Source organism: Engraulis encrasicolus, chromosome 18 (assembly GCF_034702125.1).
Source record: "Engraulis encrasicolus isolate BLACKSEA-1 chromosome 18, IST_EnEncr_1.0, whole genome shotgun sequence".
NCBI lineage: Eukaryota > Metazoa > Chordata > Actinopteri > Clupeiformes > Engraulidae > Engraulis > Engraulis encrasicolus.
The window spans coordinates 36,540,556-36,545,555 of record NC_085874.1 but is presented as its reverse complement, the minus strand read 5'-3'; the positions used below and the strand labels follow the sequence as shown (position 1 = coordinate 36,545,555).

The following is a 5,000-nucleotide window of genomic DNA, read 5'->3' as shown; positions in this document are numbered from 1 at the left end:
AAAAATTACGAAAAGGATTTTTAGGGTGTAGATTCCTCACTCCAAAACTTCAATCAGTCTTTTGTCCTTCACCTTTACCTGGGATGAGCACAATCTCCACCCTCAACTACTCTGAGGTGATGCCACTCAGGGCTCTACAGCATAGTTTTGGAAGAAATTACGCACATACACTTTACATTATTTGAATGATGTAGTACATATAGAACATACTATATATCAGGGGTGGGGAACCTTTTTCATTCGAAGGGCCGCTTCAAATTCATCCGGGGGCCGTACAAGACTTCCGAGGGCAGTACTATGACCACAAGCAAGGATTTTCCCCTTCACTTTAGGCCTATATTGAAGGCAGCCACCTTTTTAACACCACCTTCTCTAGGTTCCCTGAATATAACTTAATTGTATTGCAAATGCATTTTCTAAGATTCCTTTACAGAATATGTCATATTCCATGTGTCGCTGAATAACATTAAAATTATATCGGGGGCCGGATAAAACAGCCTCAAACGGCCCTCGAGACATAGGTTCCCCACCCCTGCATAGCCTATATCATAGGCCTATATAGATATTTCACATGCACAAAAAAAAGGAATCAAAATGATGAGTCTCACGTGCAGGAAAGAACAACATTAATGTGAGATTCTATGTGGTTTACACCGCTGTACATCAATTATTTCAGAAACAACCTGTTCTTTTAAGGATCTTTAAGTAACTAGGCCTACTCCAAAATGCATTTGTGCCATTTAATGTCCTGACTCCTGACTATTGTTCCAGACCTTTTATTTTATTTTGTTTTGTTTTCTCTCTTTTCAAAAGTTTGTTTGAAAAGAATAAAGAACCAGGAAGTGATCATGTGTCCTAGGCCTTGCTCCTACATCTATAGGCCTAGAGCAGGGGTGGGGAACCTTTTTCATTCGAGGGGCCACTTCAAATTCATCTGAGGGCCCTAAAAGTCCTCCGAGGGCCGCACTATTAACACAAACCAGGATTTTTCTTTAGGCCTATTTAAGGCATACACCTTAAAACAGACCCCACATTCTGTAGGTCCCATGAATATAACTTAATTGTATGTATTGTCAATGTATTTTCCAAGATTCCTTTACGAAATGGATCGCACTCAATTTTTCTTCTTTCTTGTTGTTTTCTTTTTATTTTAACATTGCAAAATAAAAAGAAACTTAAAATAAAAAGAAAACAACAAGAAAGAAGAAAAATTGAGTGCGATCCATTTCCTCATGGGTGCCGCGAGGGGGGGTTAGGTGTTACAGATTCTAAGGGCCCAACAGCACTGGCAGGGCCCTTGAAAGATGCTGATAACATAATTTGTCATTTTGGGGGCCCAAAATTTGAATCTTGCATGGGGCCCAAAATTTTTAACAGCGTCCCTGCATTTCCTACTACTAGATTACTTCAGAGACGCACCAACAAGACGGAACACTGGCCGTGCTTCTCTGTGGAGTGCCTGGAGCAGTAGAATTTTGATCGCAACGCCCCCCCAGTAAACAGCCAATAATCGAATACGCCCCCCATACGAAAGGGGGAGGACGCTCGTGACAATGACGTACACATCTGCGCCAGAGCCATTGGTCTGCGTTATGTTGTTGTTGAGTAACTGCCAGTGATTTGGGTGAGAGGTGTCCAATAATTTCAAACCATAACTGAGTGCTGACTTCCTGCTTCCTACAATCACTTCAGAGCAAACAAATGCCAGACCATAAATACGAAATGAAATGGTAGTATTATGGGATGGTCAGGACCAGGCTAGGCATGCAGAATAAAATTAGGGATTTTAAAAAAAACCCATAGGCCTACACTGAACATAAAATATTTTGTTCCACTGTGTCTGTGTTTTGTGTATTAAGTTCACAAGGGCCCAAATCCAGCTGGACAAACAGGCTGAATGTTGCTTTGGGGACTCCCCCTTAATAACCAAAGAACTACACTTCCCGTGGCGCACGCGGACAGACGGCCTTTGTCCATGCGCGAATGGCTGTGTGGCAGAACGGATGATGTCACCTGTAGCAGTCGATTGTGTACTCTGAAGTCGAAGTCGTCCGTATTCCATTGCCTATTCGTGCAAAAAGCGGAGTTCAAATAAAAGATGGACTAACAGCGAGCAAGGTAGGTCTATGCTCATTTTCTTGTAGCTTTAAAGTTAAAACCTCTATCAGAGTTGAACTCGCAACAATATCTGATTGGGCCAGAGAGAAATTCCAGCGAAGTCTGCCGCTGCAGCGAACAACTGAATAGACTTCTTCTCTCTACCATGGAGAGAGGTAAAATTTAAAGAATAAACGGCAATGGAGTAGCTGTTAACAAAAGTTGTTTTGCGCCTTGTGTCTGCTAAGAAGTGTAATGGCCTGTATAGGCCTACTATTTTGACGCTAGGCAAGTTGAATGTTTAGAACTTTTATGAATGGCAGAGAAGCTGGGGAAAACTTGGCGTCTGGGAGTTCTGAAATATGCGTTTATGGTTTTGTTCGCCTGAGTTGTTACTGAGTTGTTACTGGGTTGTTACGCGTCTTCCAGCGAGCAGGCGAAACGAACAGACATTTGCATCAATTTGCAAGCAATATTTGCCTTCGGTTGAAATACGCAGGACGACCAGTGTGAGAGATCATGCACGTTTACTCGATGAAATGGTGATTCACCCGAGACAAGAGTTGGTAGTTTGAGCACCGAAGCCGATTGACAGAGAAGTAGACGGCTGGAGCTTCACTTGGGCCGATCTTGGAAACAGTAGCCCGTCCAGACAGAGTATCAAATCGGATCTTATTGTTAGTTTTCAAAGGGGCAGTGCCCTTTGAAAACGTTTCCAGCTCAACTTTTCTAATAAGCTGGAAAAGGTAGCCCACCTACTCCGAGTTTCCATTAGGGGTTCCATTGTTGCATTGTCGTTCATTGTATTTTTGGTGGGTGAAAAAAAAATGAATGACTGCAGAAGCGGAACTTTTTTCTGCAGGAAAGCTTTGCCTCTCGGTGTCCTTGTTTGCATCGTTGTAGCAACAAAGTTGCCAAATCAGCCGTAGGCCTACTGCGGAGAACCCCTTTGTCAGTTTGAAATTCCATTTAGGAAAATCCACTCATTGAGAAGACCTTTAGGCTAGATGATCTCAATGAAGGGTGAAAGATGGGGGAAAAATAGGCTACAGCCAGTTGCAGGCCTACCCCTCCTCTCATCGGGAAACTATCGCCCATATGCTCAACGTGCCTACTAATCCAGTCTAATTACAAACGTTGAGGATAAATAGGCAGCAGTGCGTCTGTCTTCAACGGAACAGTTGTTATAACCGGCTCAGAGTATATAGGGCGCGTTTTTAAGATGTCAGTCTGTGGAAGGTTTCCAAGATTATGTCTTGTTTATGTGTCCATTTTTATCGTCATTCACCAGGTCATGACGGCCCATGTTGTGCCGCATGGCTCTCGATTCAACCATGTCAAATTGACCATATGGCAAGCACCCTTTCATCACGAGAGCAAACCCTTGAGTTACAGGCTCACGTGAGCGCTGGTTCGTGTCTGCCATTCAGAGGGATTCCATGCTTGTTGTAAAGCATGACCGTGCATGCACGTGTGTGTCCCATTCTCTGTATGTCTGTGTGTCTGCATTTGTGTGTAGCCTACAGTGTCATCACCGGCGTGTGACGTGATTCTCTACGGTCTTCCCTGACTAGTGCCATGCACCTCAGCTGTGTGTGTGTGTGTGTGTGTGTGTTCCTGTAGGAAGCCCCTGTCGTGCCAAAAAGCGAGTCCCTGCCAGAACACTACTGCCCTCATTGAAACCAATGGAAACCAATTACCAATTTTTCAGATATTTTACCCATTTTTGCAGACAAATCCGACACAATTTAAGATGGAAAGCCTATCAATAATATAGCTCGTATTAAGTGGAGGACTAGTAATGTATCATAAGCATATGTTTAGTTCATTAATTATGTAATTCATTCGGCAAAAATTAGTATAATTTTCTCTCAAAAATGTCATTGGTTTCCATTGGTTTCAATGAGAGCAGTCGTGTTCTGGCAGGGACTCGCTTTTTGGCACGACGACACCCCATCAGAAGCCCACCCCATTGCACCCCACCAATGACCACTACCACCCAACCCTCTGTCTAGCACAGGGATGGGGAACCTTTTTCATTCGAGGGGCCACTTCAAATTCCTCCAAGGGTTGTAAAAGTCCTCAGAGGCCGTATTGTGGCCGTATTATGAACACAAAACAGAATTTCCCCCTGCACTTTAGGCCTATTTTAAAGGCAATCACCTTAAACAGATCCCACCTTCTCTAGGTCCCCTGAATATAACATAATTGTAATGTAAATGTAATTTCCAAGATTATTTTACAAAATATGTCATGTGAAGCTGCATAACATTAAAACAATACAGAGGGCCGGAGAAAAGCCAGGCCGTGCCCTCCTAGTGATGCCACAGCTTCAGCGTTGCTACTAGTCAGGTCTAGAGTCCGCAAATACGGGAACTTCTCTGACTTTGGCGGTAAGCAAATAGCCATAAGCAAACCAAGGGAGGCGGGTCAATCATGCCGACTGGAAAATGTTAATTGTTATGCTCTTGGTCAGACCAAGTCTCGAAGAGATTTGAACGTCGATGATAATCAGGCTAGCAGTCGGGTAGCCTTGATCCACCATCCACTTGTCTGAGTTAGTGGGCGAGTGCGTGGTGGAGTTGAGTTGAGTTGAGCGTGTGTACATCAGCACCTTGCCTCCGACAGCTTTAATCTCCTCTCTGACCGCATTCCTGCATCCCCGGCCTCTCCAGACAGACACTTAGCAGTGTGGTACAGGGCCGGATTAATGCACAGACTAGATATGGCTGCAGCAGCCTAGGGGCCCCCACCTTCCAGGGGGGCCCTGATTGGTCAGAAGTGAAAAAAGTGCACAAGTATGACAAGATGCCATATTGAAAAATTCACCTGTCATGTTGAGTGGAGTTGGTAGACATGTTATCCTCGATTACTTTGCTTTCCGGGGGGGGGGGCACAGCAAC

The 5,000-nt window shown here is 44.2% G+C and overlaps 1 protein-coding gene across 2 annotated transcripts in view; it reads left to right on the top strand.

The window, feature by feature from the left end:
- The first annotated feature begins 2,014 nt into the window (after positions 1-2,014).
- The window catches only part of daam1b (dishevelled associated activator of morphogenesis 1b), a 176,110-nt gene continuing 173,124 nt past the window's right edge, over positions 2,015-5,000 (top strand). For both annotated transcript variants that reach the window (XM_063223556.1, XM_063223554.1), the window contains exon 1: positions 2,015-2,118. The gene's annotated coding sequence lies outside the window, so the exon portion shown is untranslated. The remainder of the gene's footprint in view (positions 2,119-5,000) is intronic.